Source organism: Peromyscus californicus, unplaced genomic scaffold (assembly GCF_007827085.1).
Source record: "Peromyscus californicus insignis strain IS unplaced genomic scaffold, ASM782708v3 Scaffold_14__1_contigs__length_90479793_seg_2, whole genome shotgun sequence".
NCBI lineage: Eukaryota > Metazoa > Chordata > Mammalia > Rodentia > Cricetidae > Peromyscus > Peromyscus californicus.
Genome location: NW_026294436.1, coordinates 43582051 through 43598889, shown reverse-complemented (window position 1 = coordinate 43598889; position 16839 = coordinate 43582051).

The following is a 16839-nucleotide window of genomic DNA, read 5'->3' as shown; positions in this document are numbered from 1 at the left end:
AGTGAGGTCTAATGCAGCTAGAAAAAAAGGAGAGTAAACATTTTACTCATCTGCCACTTAGTACTTATTGGCTGGCTTCCTTTGGAGCTTTGTGATATTCATTTATAAGTGTACACTGGTGAATATCAGATGTCAATAAGTAATTATGGGCTCTGCCAAAAAAAAAAAAGCAAAACCAGGCCATTCCTCAGGCTAGCCAGATGAATATTTGAAGGGTGGTATTTTTGAAGTAGGAAAACATTGCTCTCATATATATCTACATCTATTATTTCAAAATAAGATTTTCTGAATAAACATTACTTAAGGAATAAGGAGATGGGAGATGAAGACTGGCACCTTATGATTCAGAAAATCATTCCGAGTTTTTTGACTCTGGTTTTGTTTATTTGCAATTGAGGAAGGCAGGTGATGCTGTCATGGACTTCTGAGTGCTGGGGACCCTAAGGCCCCTCCCCACTGCATGGTTTATGATTTTGAGATGTTCAGTGCTTCATACTTAAGGGAAGAAAAACCTTTCTTCTAGCTTTTGAGACAGTCTTTGGGAAAAAAAAGCCAACAATAAGGCAGAAAGGGCAGCCATTCCAATCCCCACTGACTCCAGGAAAAAGGAGGAAAAGAGGTTTTTAAATGAGAGGGGCTGTGAAGACAAGAGATCTCCTGAGAAAGAACACCGGCAAATTAGAAGTATGTGCATCATAAATATTTGTATAAGCAGCGGACGTTCAAACAAGATTCTCGAAACCACAGCCATCTTGGATAACCACCCTGCTCCTACCTAGCACTTCTCCAGTGAAGAATTCCAGGAGTTTTATTGTTTTGTTTTAATAAAAAAAGAACATTTGGTGTGATGCACTGTGATTAGCTCTGTGTAAGATGATAGGAGAAATTAGATCAGTATAGGGACCGGCTATATAACACAACCCCGAAAATCCTGTTAAAATGTAGACTCCGTAGTGCCACCTCAGACTCACTGAAGCCCCAGCGTGGTGCCCAGCAACCATGTTTGATGAATACTCAGCTCCTTTGTATGTTGGCTGCCCTCTGCTATGCCTTAGATGGACACTTGAGACCTGGTCTAGATGACATGATCAGGATTCTTCCAGCCCAAGATCTTATGACTGTGAGAAGAAGATACCAGAAGAAGAGCAGAGAGCTGGACAAGGAGAGTTCACCCACTGCACCTTCATGGATACGTGCTACACCTCTACTTGGCAGCATAGTAGAGGGAAAGAAAGCTCAAGTGTGTTTCTCTGGGCCGTTCCGAGCATGAACAACTTGATTTTCAATAGAAAGACACCCATCTGTCACCAATTTGTTGGTTGTATAATGTTCTCCATTTAATAAAGCACTTTGCAGGCATCATTCATACAATGCAATGAGGTAGGCATCCTTGATATCTTGTTTCATAAATGGGGAAACTGATTCTTGTAAAAGTTAAATTATTTCTCTGGGGTTACTTACTTTACATGTAGGGGAGCCAGAAAGCAAATCCAATTTTTTGACATAGTAATATTATCCTATTTTTACTATTCCTTAGAGATACTTCACCTATTAAAGGTAGTGTAAATGATCCTGTGAGATTTCTGACAGTTTTTGATATTTTAGCTTGGTAGTATCATCTCCAGAGTAGAGAAAAGTATCACTTTTACTAGTGCAATAAAACCCAGATCCATGTGGAGAAGGGCAGGTGGATTGATCAACCTCCATTCATCATTGAGCATGACCCCAGTGACCTAGTTCCTTCAACTAGACCCCACCACCTTAGAGCTTCCATCACCTCCAGATGGTCCATTCAGACATTAATCCATCAGTGGATTATCACAGCAATGAAGTGAGAGCCCTCATGATCCAATCACCCCAGAACACCACTACATCAAGGAATCAATACTTGATGGACATTTCTGATCCAAACCATGTGCAGAAGGATCTTTCATACAGATAGAAGGGAAGCTATGAGAAGAGGCAACAGAGAGAGGTTGGAAAGGTGCTGGCCTTGAAGGTCAGTATGATGTGGCCCTATGTTATAAAATGCTGACACCTACCAAAACTACCTCTCCTTTGGAAAAAACAAAGAATGGACTGCTCTCTGGAGCTCCTTGAGAGAGCATAGCCCTGCCTACACCTTGACTTAAAACCATGAAGCTGGTTTCAACCTCCTGACCTTCCTGATGGTGAGAAAATAATTATTTTTTGAGACAATATTTCATGTATCCCAAGCTAGTCTCATGTAGCTGAGAATGATCTTGAACTTTTGGTTCTCCTAATCATTCCATATACTGGTATTACAGGCATGTGTTACCATGCTTGGCTTATGTGGTGGTGGGGACTGAACTTAGGGCTCTGTGCACTCTGGGCAAGCTTTTTAACCATATTTCCAGCTCCACATTAAGCAATGAGCTTGTTGATATTTCATACAGCAGACACAGGAAGTGAAAAATAGTGAGATTGAGAAGTCAGGTTAGGAATAGACACAATGAAGTTGTTTAACATAATATTCCCCAAACTTGTTTGGCCACAAGTGTATTTCCCTCATAAGACTTATTAACAGCAAAACAGAATTCACTTACATGTATCCTCTTTGAAAAATGATGCCTAAGGGAAATTTTTTACTAATTATTAGGGCTGTCGCTGTTGGTCTTGGGACAAAGATGCTCTCTGTTAATGTTCTGACCAAACAGAAGCCGATCTTGGCAATGCTGTAGCATCACTGAGACCAGAGAGGGTATTTAAAACACATTTTCCTAAAATCAGTGGATAACAAAAGAAGAAAGCTGGAAAGCATACAATGAAGGGAAATAAGAGGAAACTGGAAAATTGTGCTTGTATTTACAGGATGAGTTGATTTGGTGATCAACAGGAATTCCAGTGGCTAGTCCTGGCCACTGCCATGTTACCAAATATATCTGTAAATCTTTTCATGCTAAATCATACTAAAATGCCTCCAGGCTTCTCTGCAGGGAATAAGATGCATCTGGACACGAAGTTTATACATCAGACGGCTCGTGTAAAATGACCAAGACCTGGACAATGGCCTCCTGACTGTAGTGGTGTAATGCATCCATTAGTCCAAGAGACAAGAAGAGTTGATGGGAAGGAGACTTCTGCCCCTCCTTTCACCTGTCATGAGGCTCCACCTTCACCATGCAGCTGTGTAGAATTGAGGACCACATAGGAGAGGAACAAGGGCCAAGCAGCCTTCCCATCTAGGCGGGGACGTTGCACCTTGTTCTGCTGGAGCCATACATGGAAGTACAGTAATGGGAGAGGCACATACTATTACAATCCCCATTTCCAGGCTCTCTTCCCTAATATCTACTCGTTGTTATGGTTATTATTAGTGCCGTACACCTCTCTTTCACGTGAATGGGCAGCTAGAGAGTAGCTTTTGGTCTTCTTTATTGCCCTTTGCCTTATGTAGGCCATTAAGAGTTTACCACTCAAGCAAAGAAGTTTAACTTCATCTTTAAATAAAAAGGCTCTGTGACTTCTAGGCATTTGTCAATCCGAGCTGGGTGGTGTGTGGCTTTACTCTGGACAGCAACAGACCTTATGTCCTAGTAATTGAACAAAGAGGTCACAATGACATTTTAGAAGTCCTTTCGTAGGTTATTCTGGCTACAAATTCTTGGAAAAGAAACTCAGAAAGTGACATAGAAAGACAACCCTATGATAGAAAGTACATTTCTAGAAGGAACCCATGAAAGACACGTGATGCATATACACAGTGACGCACACGCCCCAAACCACAAAACATCGAGGGCCGGCTCAGGAGCCCGGGTCTTTGGAGTAATTACTTCAAGCTAGGCTGCCCACGCTCCTCACTGAGCTGATTCCTCATGACAAGAAAGGGAAAGGAGCCGCAGAGGGAGCCGACTCATTGTCTCCACCACACTGGTGAATATTGTATGAACGCTGCTTTATGATAGGAAGAATGCCATGGGAAGCTATTGATATTCATAATGTGCCAAAGCCAGGCTCCCTGTAACAGACTCTAAAAGCATTCACAAAAGCCTTAGCAAGGGGCATTGCTCGAGGTGTGTGTCTGTTCTGGGGATCTAAATGGAGTCTATTTTTTCAGTGACCTCAGGCTTATACAGGCCACCTTCTTCTCCAGAGTCTGGGAGCTGCTTTTTAATGGCTGAACCTGTGAGCCACAAGGAACGGCTTTAAGTAAGTTTCTATAATTTCCATGAACTGATCAGAGAGGGGGCCTCCTACTCTCACTGGAGCAGAGGATGGCAAACACTACCCAGGGAACAGAGAAGAGGAAAGAGGATGTATTCTTGGGTATTTTCAGGGGTTGACAGGGTGGCCAGATGAGGGGAAATGTCACTCTGAAAGCTGAGCAAAGGGCCGCCCCTCCCGCCTGGCTGGGCACACAGTAGCTTTGAGGATGCTCCTCGCAACCATGACAGCTGGAAGCAGGTGAACTGGTGCAGATAAAAGAACCCACCTCTGCCTCTGGAAGCATGAAAACAATCTCCACTAACCTTTATATGAGGCATTTATTCTCTTCCAACCATTGTTTCTGCCTTTCAAAAGCCCTAGATAGAGGCAGCCCTGTAAACACCAGTGTGTCGATTAAAAATGTGAGCATGCTAGCCCAACAGTGCCAGAGCCCATTGGTCTGCAGTGGGGCAGCAATCGAGGGGAAAGAATTGAAATCTAATGGACCCCCTTGGGGATCACCTGCCTCCACACATTGTTCCCTGCAATCATCACTGACCCCAAATGGGACCATCTGAAGGGGAATGGGCTGTGTAGCCCACAGACAGAGTCAGTGCCATATGGAACAAGCATTCCAATTGCCCATTGCAATTCATAAAAAACAATTCAGGATTCTAACTCTATTTCCCTGGCAATCGAGTTGAACCATCACCGGGCCCAGTATAATCGGATTCTGCTGCTCTATTTATTAAATATAAGTTGCTAAACATATGGCCCAAGAGATGGTAATAGGACTTAGAATCTAGCTTAGTGGGGCATCATTTCTCAGGTCTGCCTGTGGTTGTGTAAGGCAATTGTATGCATATATGTAGCAATTGTCAGCTTATGGCTGTGCAGAACCTGTAAAGAATGGATCATCACAACTATAGAAGCAGCTTTTCTTAGTGGCATGTAGCTGGCTACAATTAACAACTAAAAAGGTCAAGATAGTGAGTTCATTCCCAGTGCCAGGTAGCACTGTGTCTTCTGTTAACATTTTAGTGAACACCTACTATGTGCCATTACCAATATTCCTTTCAGTACCAAAGGATGGGCAATACGTCTGCCTAGAAGCTGTGGAAGAAGGCCAGAAAAATACAAACCAGCCCTTATCTGTTTGATACTATGACATAGATGGACACTGATATGTGTGGGAGCCACAAAGGAGGAGTAACTAAAATACAACCATACCCTGTGTGTGAATAGAGCCTTGTAGTTTATAATGCCTGGACTTCAAACAAAGCATCAAGATGTGAATTTTCCACCTGGGAGAAAATGAAATAACATTCAACTTCCCAACAGTATTCAGCCCATGGATGGGTATCTTGGAAAAATACACGGCTCATCTGAGCCTCGCTGGCTGCCAGTCACACACTAAGAGCCTGCTGGTAGATCAAGGAAGTGCTCCTCTAGCCCCAAGCTCGGGCCCCTGATGACCCTGCCAGAGGATTTTCTCTTTATTAATTATCTGGGTTGTGGTCTCCATTATCTATGGTTCACCACACAGAGAACTCAGAAGTACTGGAAATGCAGAGAGAAGTATGCTGTAAACTGTGGCAGATTAAAGGCACCTGCACATCCTGCACCTCCCCAAGACTCTAAAAGCGACAACTGTCCCAGTTTGCTTTCTATGGCTGCGATAAAACATTCTGACCAAATGCAACCTGGAGGAGGAAAGGGTTTCTTTGGCTTACACTTCATGTCACAGTCCATCACTGAGGGAAGTCAGGGCAGGAACTCAAGCACAGCAGGAAACAGGAATCAGAGGCTGAAGCAGAGGCCATGGAGGGATGGTTCTTACTGGCTTGTTCCCCATGGCTTGCTCAGCCTGCTTTTTTATACCACCGAAGGCCACCTGCCAAGAAGTGGCAAGACCCATAGTGTGTGGTGCTCTCTCTCTCTCACCAGCCTTTAATCAAAAAAACACCCCACAGAACCTACAGGCATATGATAATTCTTCAGTTAAGGTTCCTTCTTCCCAAAGTTTGTGTCAAGTTGACAGAAACAAACAGAAAAACAAACAAACAAAACCTAACCAATACAACAAGGGATTTCTTTGAAAGCTGCCTATGTGCAGCTGGGTGTGGCTCGGTAACATGCTTACCTAGCACCCAGGAGGCCTTGGGTTGAGTCCTCAGCACTGCACAAACAAACAAAAACTGAGGATGGTAGCACATGCCTGGAACTCCTGCACGTGAGATCCTGACCCAGGAGGCCTGCTAAAAGCTTGAGACTAGCGAGATCTACCCAGTGAGCTCTAGGCTAGCCTAGGCTACACAGCAAGCTCCTGCTTCAAAAACTAAAACAAACAAACAAACAAAAAGAGACTGACAAGCATAGGGAATAAATTAGCAACATGGAGCTCCACTGGGCATCGTCTCTATACATACTCTCTTCTGACAATGACTTAGCGACCTAAACCATCACCTGCTTGTAGTATGTGCATGCAGCTCTCTCCAACCAAACACTGCATCTAGCAATCTGTTAGCAACCTTGGACCCCTTCCCGTATTAGGCTGTATGTATACCTGATTTAAACAAACAAACAAAAAAATCACACCTCTACCAATTCTTTGACAACACCCTATGGTGATATTTTATTTGTATTAAAATGTTATTTGGCCGGGCGGTGGTGGCGCACGCCTTTAATCCCAGCACTCGGGAGGCAGAGCCAGGCGGATCTCTGTGAGTTCGAGGCCAGCCTGGACTACCAAGTGAGTTCCAGGAAAGGCACAAAGCTACACAGAGAAACCCTGTCTCGAAAAACCAAAAAAAAAAAAAAAAAAAAAAAAAAATGTTATTTGTATGTTAATAAATAAAGTTGCCTGGGGGTCAGAGCTATTAGCAAGCCATAGGAAAGCAGGGCAGTGGTAGCGTATGCTTGTAATTCCAGCACTTGGTAGGCAGAGCTGGGTAAGTCTCTGTGTGTTCAGGGATACAGCCATTATTGGATACACATGCCTTTAATCTTAATACCAATCATGGAAAACCTGGAGGCCTATACAGACAGGCCGTGAGGAGGCGGTCATGTGGTTGGGTTTACAACCAATGAGAAGGCAGGACAGGAACTCTATATAAAGACTTTAACACAGGGGTAGTTCTGGTTCGGAGAGGTAGGACCACCGCAGGAGGAAGGGTAAGGTTTTAGCTCTTAGCTCTGACCTCTTGGCTTTCTTCTTTGCATTGGTTCTGTGTTTCTTATTTAATAAGAAGGTTGGATACATCTACAACACCCTTATTTCTATTCAAACATGTCTCAGAACATATCCCAAAAAGAAAAGAGATGTGCCAGTCCAACCTGAAATTGTTTATTTGTTTATCAACAATGAGGCAAACTGTGTACTCTGACTGAATTTATGGGGAGAATCTCCTATTTGCCTTCTTATACCTATGCATAATTTGGCACATATATGATTAAACCAGATGAATGATGGGAAGAAACAAACACAGTAAGCAAAATCTTACATATTCCAACTTATCAATCAAAACAGAGAACTACTCACACTTCATGGGTACACCCATGTTAGGAGTGTATCCTTAGAATGAAACTCCTCATTCTCTTGAACCTCATTAAAGGGAGCCCCAAGCAATAACCAGGGCCACTGGATAGTCTCACTTATGTGGCTCACTGTCTTTTTAACGATGTATTTGTTTCTGATCTGTGCTATTGTTTTGCTTTGAATAAAGTTTCCTTATTACTTTGCAATCTGTGTGAGTCTTTAATTCAATTTTTAAATAAAAGGATATGAATCTGGAAGCACTTGGCCTAGACCATGGGTAGCAAAACATCCACCACCACCACCACCAACAACAACAACAACAAAAGAGTAGGAATTTTTAAGAACAAATTAAAAATGAAAGAGGAATATAGACACAGAATTCTGGTGCTAGAAGCAGATGAGCATGTTTGAAATGAACTTAGCAACTGAAGCCTGAAGTGGGAAAAGTCCAGAAGTAAGCAGGTCTGTACCTCAGAAGCCCAGAAAAGTCTGAGCAATTTAGACTCCAAATACCTCTAAATAAGAGAGTGCAGATGGAGTTGAAAAAGAGATCTGTTAAATGTGTATACGAAGCATAGAAGTCCTCAGGCCCTCCCGTCATGGCTGCCAGCCTCAACCCTGGTAGAAAGTCAGACAGAAAGTGTCTGAAGAACTCTAGATTGAGCAGTGGTAGCATCTGCTGAACAGAGGGTTTGTGTGGGGGTTGATGTTCTGAATCAAAGGATCTCCCGCCCCTGCCCCACTCCTCCGTGTGAGAGAACTCTGGTGACTAGGTTCGATCCATAGGCAGTAAATTTACAATAAATATTGAGACACTACACCAAAATGCAAAGCGAAATACCCTGAGTAAAACTATTTGTCAGTAAACCAGGGGCAAACACAGAGCATCCAGTCATTATTTTAACTTCTCACTGTTACCTAATGTGGTCCATACTCGGGAGGAGTATAGGGGGCAGTGCTTGGGAGTTATGGGCAGCAGAATCAGGTTCACGGTCAGCCTCAGCCCTGCAGGGAGTTCAAAGCAGCCTGGAATGTGAGTGAGAACCTTCCTCCAACAAAATAAAACAACAACAACAAAAAAAGTTTTCACTGTTTACTCTAGCATGAATTATTTCAAGAAACCTTTAGCACGGAACAAAGAGCCCCAAACAGACAGCTAACTACAGACAACCAAAGTACAGGGACAAAGAAGAAAAGAGAAAAATATTTTCAAGAGAAACTCCCGCAATTATCATCTTCAGAAAGATGAAAGAAGATATTGCCTACATAACAACCACAGCTAATGTGGCTGCCCACTCCTCCATGCAAGGCTCTGCCCCGAGTGCTATCAAAATATTGGAGACCACAGAAGAAGCCTGCATGAACTGAGCACAGCGATTATCCCCATTTCACAGTTGGAAAACTGAGCTCCAGAGGGGTAAGTATAATGTTGAATGTCACAGAGAGAGATAGGTATTGATGCTGTAGTCCCTACCAAAGCAAGCTGTTCCCTCAGAATGTACCTCAGCCACCATGCAAGCCTTCCTTCTCCAGAATAAAGAGACTATGAAAAGGAAACATTCAGAGTAAAAACTGCAATTACACATGACATCCTCCTGAAAAAAGAGAGTGAGAAGGTAGTTCAGACAGAGAGAAACTAAGAAAGAATATATATGTATATATATAAAAAGAAAGAACATATGTATGTACATGTATATATATGAAGGAACAATACACCCACCCACCCCCAAAAAAAGTACCAGAAAATACATGGAGAGAAAAATATTAAGGAAAAAATCCTAGATCCCAGTTTCTAGAGTGAAAACATTTCGTATCTGTACAGTATTATGAATGAATAATGAGACATAGATATGCTGAGAACATAGAGCAGGTGACTTAGAAAGTTTCTTGGCTGAAGGAAAAGAATAATAGGCAAATTATTAACTAACTTTATGGAAAAATTGAATTAGAAAAACAAAACAGTATTCCCCGTGACCCATCAGTGTAAGCATATTACATTCACTCTCAAAATAACAAAAACAAGGCACAGTCACCCCCAAAGAAATTGTGATTAATGAGACTAGGAAAATGTGTGTGTGTGTGTGTGTGTGTGTGTGTGTGTGTGTGTGTGTATCAGATGGCCAAATGCTAGTAGGGTAATCAATAGATTATGCCTAAAATTGAAAAACTAGCTGTGCAAGCATGTTATTTAAAATTATTGAGGTAACTGCCAAAGGAAAGATTAAAATAATTGAACATGATTGCCTCTGGGGAATATGAACCTAGGTTTGGGATAGAGTATTAAGGGTTTCATTGCAAAATACATAGGACTTTTTGAATCTCTTGAACTATGCAAACCCTGTCAAAATTGAAATAAATTTTAAAAGAATTATAATTATCTTCTGAAGGCATTAGCTAGTGTATACTAAACAGTGCTTTAAAAATCATTTATTCATTTGCTTTATGTGTATGGATGTTCTGAGTGCCTGGTGCTGGCAGATCCAGAAGAGGGCATCAGATCCCCCAGGGAGGCCAGGAAAGGGTGTCCGATACCCTGGGGTTAGAGCTACAGATAGTTGTGAACCACCCTGTGGATGTTGGGAATAGAACGTGTGTCCTCTGGAAGAGCAGCTAGTGCTCTTAACCACTGAGCTATTTTTCCAACCCCTGAACAATTGTTTGTAACTGGACAAATTCAGCTCCTTTAGAATAGGATCTAGTCCCAACCACTTATCAGAGAATGGTACCTAGACTGCCTGGACTGAAACCCAGCTGTCAGTGGGCTGGAGCTTGTCTGGCCTGAGTGATCCCACTTCTGCTGGCCACAATCCAAAAAAAAAGCCACTGTAATAGATCTTGGAGGATGGAGACGACAGGACAAGCAAGGTTTCTTTGTGTGTAAACTAGACTGAGCCTAGATGCTTTCCCAAAGGATGAGGGGCTGTTTTCAGCCTAAACAGGACTGTTTTCCTTCCTGTGTAGGCTATTTCCCAGCAGCAACACTATTTAGGGAAGGTTCAGAGTGAAATGGAGGTGAAGTAACTTTTCTCATTGGTCTGAACTCCACAACTACTTCATTCTCAATCTTATGATTCGGGAAGTCAACAACAAAATCTTCATTTCTGTAATGGAGTCAGATGTGAGGTGTAGATACAGAAATCAGCTGCTGAGGTTTGCATACTGACATGGAAGACAGGAATGCTAGGGAGTTGCTGAGACACTAGCTTAAACCCTGAGTGGATGATGTTTCCCCTTGTAAATCCAATTTGGTCTAACTGTGACCCAGACCCTACTTCATCCATCTCTGTCACAATCACTGATGAGTGGTGGATACGGTTTGTTGTGTCCATCTGTAGTGGTCTGAATAAGAAAGGCCCTCATATGTTTGAATTCTTGGTCCACAGTTAATGAAACTGTTTGGGAAGAATTAGGAGATATAGCCTTGTTGGAATAGGTGTGGCCTTGTGTGAGGATGTTTGTCACTGGGGGTGGGCATTAAGGTTTCAAAAGCCCACTCCAGGCCCAGCCTGTGCCCCACCCCTGCCTGAAAACTACAGGTCAGATGGGATCTCTCAGCAATTGCTCCAGCACCATGCCTGCCTGCCTCCACACTCTTGGCCAAGATGTTCATGAACTAACCTTCTGAAAGTGTAAGCAAGCCCCCAATTAAATTCTTCTTCTGTAGGTTGCTTTGGTCATGATGGCTCCTCACAGCAATAGAACAGTAATGAAGACACTATCCAAAGGGGAAAAGTGCTGGTAAGGATTGTAGGCGATTTCTCCCATCAAAGCCAAGGTGGCTTCCATCCCTCTGCTGTATCTTTCCTATTCTTTCTGATCTTTCCTTTTCTAACACATAACCAGGCACAAACCCAAGGAGCTATTTTGGAGTTACCTTCTGTCTTGGCCTCAAGTTTCCCAATGAAGGTTCCTGGGGGAGTAGAATGACTCCCATGATGGGGGAACTTCAGGTTCGATTGGAAGTAAGGAGGTAAGTGTATGTGGATCAGTCTCTTCTTTATTTCCTTTTGAGTGGCAGTTTGCTCACTGAGAGGATTCATTCACTGCCTCTCCATATGGCTGCCAAACTTCAGAAGTAGCTCCCATTGGGGAGGCAAACCCACTTGCCCAAAGACTTCTGTCATGTCCTTTAATGTGGTTTGTGTTGACTCTCAGCAATAAAGCAGACATTTTGATCTCTGACTGTAGGTTATCTTTCATACTGCATCAGTATGATTTGCATGTCCACATAGGCTATCTATGAGCAGTTTCTAGAACATGCCAAACTGCTTCACACCCTAGGGCCACCACATCTGCCTTCACTGGGCCTTCGTAGATCTCATCCCCTGCCTTGAAGTTCTGCAATGTGTCCTTACCATCCTATCCCCAATTCATATATGACCTCTGCAGGGAGGTCTTTCCTGACCACTCCCTCTAGATAAGGCCCATCTCTGCTGTATTTTCCCAATTATATCCTCCACTTGTTATCCTTATGCAATTACTCATGGTATATATCCTTGTATACAGTTCTCTGTTTACTGTATCATAGTCGTGGGTAGTATTTCCCTCTACAATGAATGTCATTTAGAGATAAGGATTTTGTCATGTTCCTGACTATAATATAGTCATCCAGCACCTATAATACTATCTTATACACAGTAAGTCCTCCATAAACATTTTGATCAACTTATGAAGTTAACATTTTTTTTCTACTGAAGGAGATTCGTTCTGGTTTTAAAGCATGGGATAGCTTTGTTGCTAGTGGCTCGATTAATATTACTCCTTTAAAGGCTGATTTTGCCCTAGTTCCCTTGTTGACCAGTTAGCTCCTGATCACAGTATATTTACAGCCCTGGGCCTTCCCATTTGCAGGCTAGCAGGTATGCTTGCCCCCTGCACACTTACTTCATCTCGCTCCTATCTCTATCCTGTAATAGCCTTCAGTGCAGACTGAATCTGGTGTCTATTATAACCCAGTGACCATTTTAGTTCCCAGTCTTGTCCATTCAAATCTATCTCAGGTCATTCCCATTTTATTACTTCCTTTTCACTCCCAATCTACAATCAATTTTAGTTTTTATAACTCACTATCTTTTTGTCTCAAGGGTATCTATACCACTGTCTCTTAACTCCTCCAATATGGAAATCATTTTTCATTAGCATTTTTCTTTTGTGACTTTATTTTGCATTAAAAAGTTAATATCGCCGGGCGGTGGTGGCGCACGCCTTTAATCCCAGCACTCGGGAGGCAGAGCCAGGTGGATCTCTGTGAGTTCGAGGCCAGCCTGGTCTACCAAGTGAGTTCCAGGAAAGGCGCAAAGCTACACAGAGAAACCCTGTCTTGAAACACCAAAAAAAAAAAAAGTTAATATCGATATACCTTGAAGGACTTTAAAAGTCATGAAAACACTACATGAACCCATTAAAACATTACATTTATATTTTGTTAGAAATAACCTCATCTGTCTGGTTGGCCACCCAGGAGTTTTTACCTACAGTCATATGATATTCTATGCTGTTTCTCAGAGTTTTATAAATAAAATTACATCACAGTAAGCAAGGGCTTTCAAGAGGTTGTACATTTCAATGATACTCTGTCTTAGATGTTCTAGCTAGGACAAGTACAAGAGACAAGGCAAATCCTTAGAAACGCTATGAAAGTTTACACTCTGTCCAAGTCACCTGTCCTTGTGTGACCCCTGGGTAGTTCAACATTACTCTTGGACAAAACAAAACAGACAAAAACTAAAGGGAGTTCATTCTTCAGCTTTTCTAAAATTGTGTCTGAAGTGCATGGATGATTTGCCTTGATGCCTCATTCATACACATCCAGCCATTCACTGTATAATGACTTTTTAGTCAACAATGGGCCAAATATATTACGGTGACCCTGTAAGATTACAAAGGAGCTGAAAAACATCTGTCACCTAGTTATATCATAGCCATCATAACATTGTAACATAACTACTCAGGTGTTTGTAATGATTTTCACATAAGAATCTTATTGCATTGCCAGTTATGTGAAAACATCATGTATATGGCTGTGTACAGTATATATTGCTTGCCGATGATAACAAATGACTGTGTCATTGGTTTATGTGCTTACTGCACTGTACTTCCATCATTGTTTTAGCTCATACTGTTTCTATGGGAAACATTTTCTGTAAACAGTCTGCAAACTTGTCCTACATCTTATGCTCACTGCGTTCTTGAGCACACCGAGCGACTGACCTATACTTCCTAGGCTTGAGTAGGTACACTCTGCTTTGCTTACATAGAGACAAAGTTGCATAAATTTCTAAGGATGAATTTCTCAGAATATATCCATATCCTTTCATCAATAAAGATATGGCTATATACATATGAATACATGCTCATATTATATTCATGTTATGTAAGAGAGAAATGTAAAGGGCCTTTAAAAATAAAATTAAATAAAGCAGCTATCTAATATAAATAGTGTTTGAAATTAGAAAATACTTCCTTTGAAACATTTTCTTTGGCCTTTCTTTCTGAAGAGAATTGAGTAGCATTTTCTAGACTCCATACACTAACTTCCTTTGATGGACCTCGGAAGCCCAGTGACTTACGCAGGAAGTGTGGAATATTCTGACTTACTACACATATGGACCCATATGTTATATCTAGTGATGCCCAGGTAGGCTAGGAAAACCCCCAACTACTGTTGAGTTAGTATGCACCTCACTTCTAAAGAAAGGAAAAAATGTAGCAAGACAAATACACTAGACCATCTTCCCTTATTTTGTCTTAATTTTAATTTTATTCTTCTATCTTAGAAACTGAGCACAGGTTCAATTATGTTATACATTACAGAAAGAAAGAGACAATATAAATATTGTCTCATGTATTAAATCCATGATGTATGCATTTGCACACACACATACATACACTTACACACACACAGAGACAAAGACAGACAGACAGAGAGATAGAGAGTGAGAGACAGAGAGAGAATTAATCCCATAAAAGATGCTTAGATTCAATAAAATGTCTCTCTAGGGACAACTGTACCTGGCAAAATCACTTTCAGTCTCTCATTTATTAGTACCCATTAAGCCTCTTAGTATTAATGTTACCACGGAGTGTTGTGTGGTAACAGGCACAGGCTATGGAAAACAATTCTTAAAAGGAGAAGGCATGCCTAATGGTATGCTTCAGTAGACACTGTTGCTAGAGGCAACCTGATTCACTGATCACAAATAAAGTATTGATCAGAAAGGCAGAAACTTGAAGGACTTCTGCGGAGGGAGATAAGAGGCTGGCAGAGACTGCTCCTGTAAATACCAGGGATGTGGTCTCAAGGCTCTGTCATGTGACGGTCGCTCTTTTGGTGTCATCCTAGCCTGCAGCAGAGAAAGACAGAGATTTCAGAATGAGCAGAGTGGGACCCAGAGAATTAAATGACAAATGAAAGCTGCCCCATTATTTCAAAACCAGGTTGGGTCTACAGAAACAAACAACTGGATGTGTAGGCAAGACTCGGGGACTCTTTCTTCAATGACCCAGCTCCTTTCTTCAACTGCTTTCTTCAGCGCCTCAGAATAGAACTTGCTGAACCACGTGCTCCAGGTGTTTTCAGAGCAGAAAGGCTCTTTAACTGAAATCCTGGGAGAGGTTGCTTTACTGTTGTTGACTTGACAGAATCTACAGTCACCTGGGAGAAAGGCCTCTGGGCATGCCTGTGGAGGATTATCCTGATTATCTTAAATTGAGGTGGGACCATCAGGCATTGTGGGTGGCACCATTTCATGGGCTGACTCCTGGATTGCGTGAAAAGTCTCTGCTCCTTGGCTATGAATGGGATAGAATCAGCTGTATTGAGTTCCCGCCATGGTGACTTCCCCACACTGATGGACCCTGGGAGCTGAAATCAACCATTTCCTCTTTAATTGCTTCTGTCAAGGCATTTTCTTAAAGCAACAAGAAAAAGAAACTAAGACTGGACCTCAAAAGACATATCCCCACAGAGATAAGAGGATTTCTCAGCACTTCAGTGCCCAAGAATTACCCTTGCCTCTGGTTAATTAATCTCATCTGCTCATCTGAGATGGCGCTGAAGGTGAAATAAGAGAGGACAGAGACAGAGAGGACATATGGCAGGTCCAGTCCCACAGCTCACAATTCCAAGTAGAATGCTAATAACTGGGATGAAAACAAACAATTCCCTGGGTCCCTGGAAGCACAGAAAAGTCCCCAGAGGGGCTCCTGAGGCAAACAGGCTGAAGCAATGTCCCAGCACTAGAGAGCACACACTGAAGGGATCAACGTTCCCAACAAAGGAAGGAGGTAATTTTAATCAAGGAATGAGGATAAGATGAGAATTAGATTACCATAATTTGTGAGAAACGATCTATAAGAGCTTGTTCTTTCTGATTAGGAGCATCATCAATAAATTAGAAGTTGATAGCATAAGGTTTCTATATGAAAGTGGCAATAAAGATGTTTATTTTCACTTAAGGCAAAAGTTCTAGTATGCAAGTTGTTTCACCTTGGAATGTTCTAGACACATGAGAAGTTCTGCAAAATATAAGTTGAATAAATGAGATACCCTCTCTGTCTGTTTGTCTGTCGATTTTATGTGTATTTGAGACTAGGTCTTGCTATACAGCCAAAGTTGGTCTCAAACTCACAGTCAGCCTCCTGCCTCTGCCTCTGCCATGCTGGCCTCTCAGGTATATGTAGCACTTCCTTTAGCTTCCACCTGTTCTCTAACTTTGTGATTAGCCACTACACACTGCCATCCAGTGACTACATCCCTAATTGTAAGCAAAGTACCAAAGTAAGTAAAACCTGAAACAATTAAGGACTTCAACTAAACCTTCTCAGGCAGGAGTTTGTGGGGACTGGAGGGATGAGGCAGCGATTAAGAGCACTTACTGCTCTTCCGGAGTCTCCAGGCTCAACTCCCAGCATGGTTCCCAGTTCAATGGCAGCCCACAACCTTCTGTAACTCCAGCTGGCAGAGGACCAAACTCCCTTTTGTGGCTTCTGCAGGCACGACAGGCACACATATGGTTCACAGATGTACAAGCAGAGAAAACATACATACACTTAAAAAAATAAAAATAATTAAAAAAAAATTTAAAACGGAGTTTATATAGTTGTTTTGTTCTGTTTTTGATTCTGTGTGTATA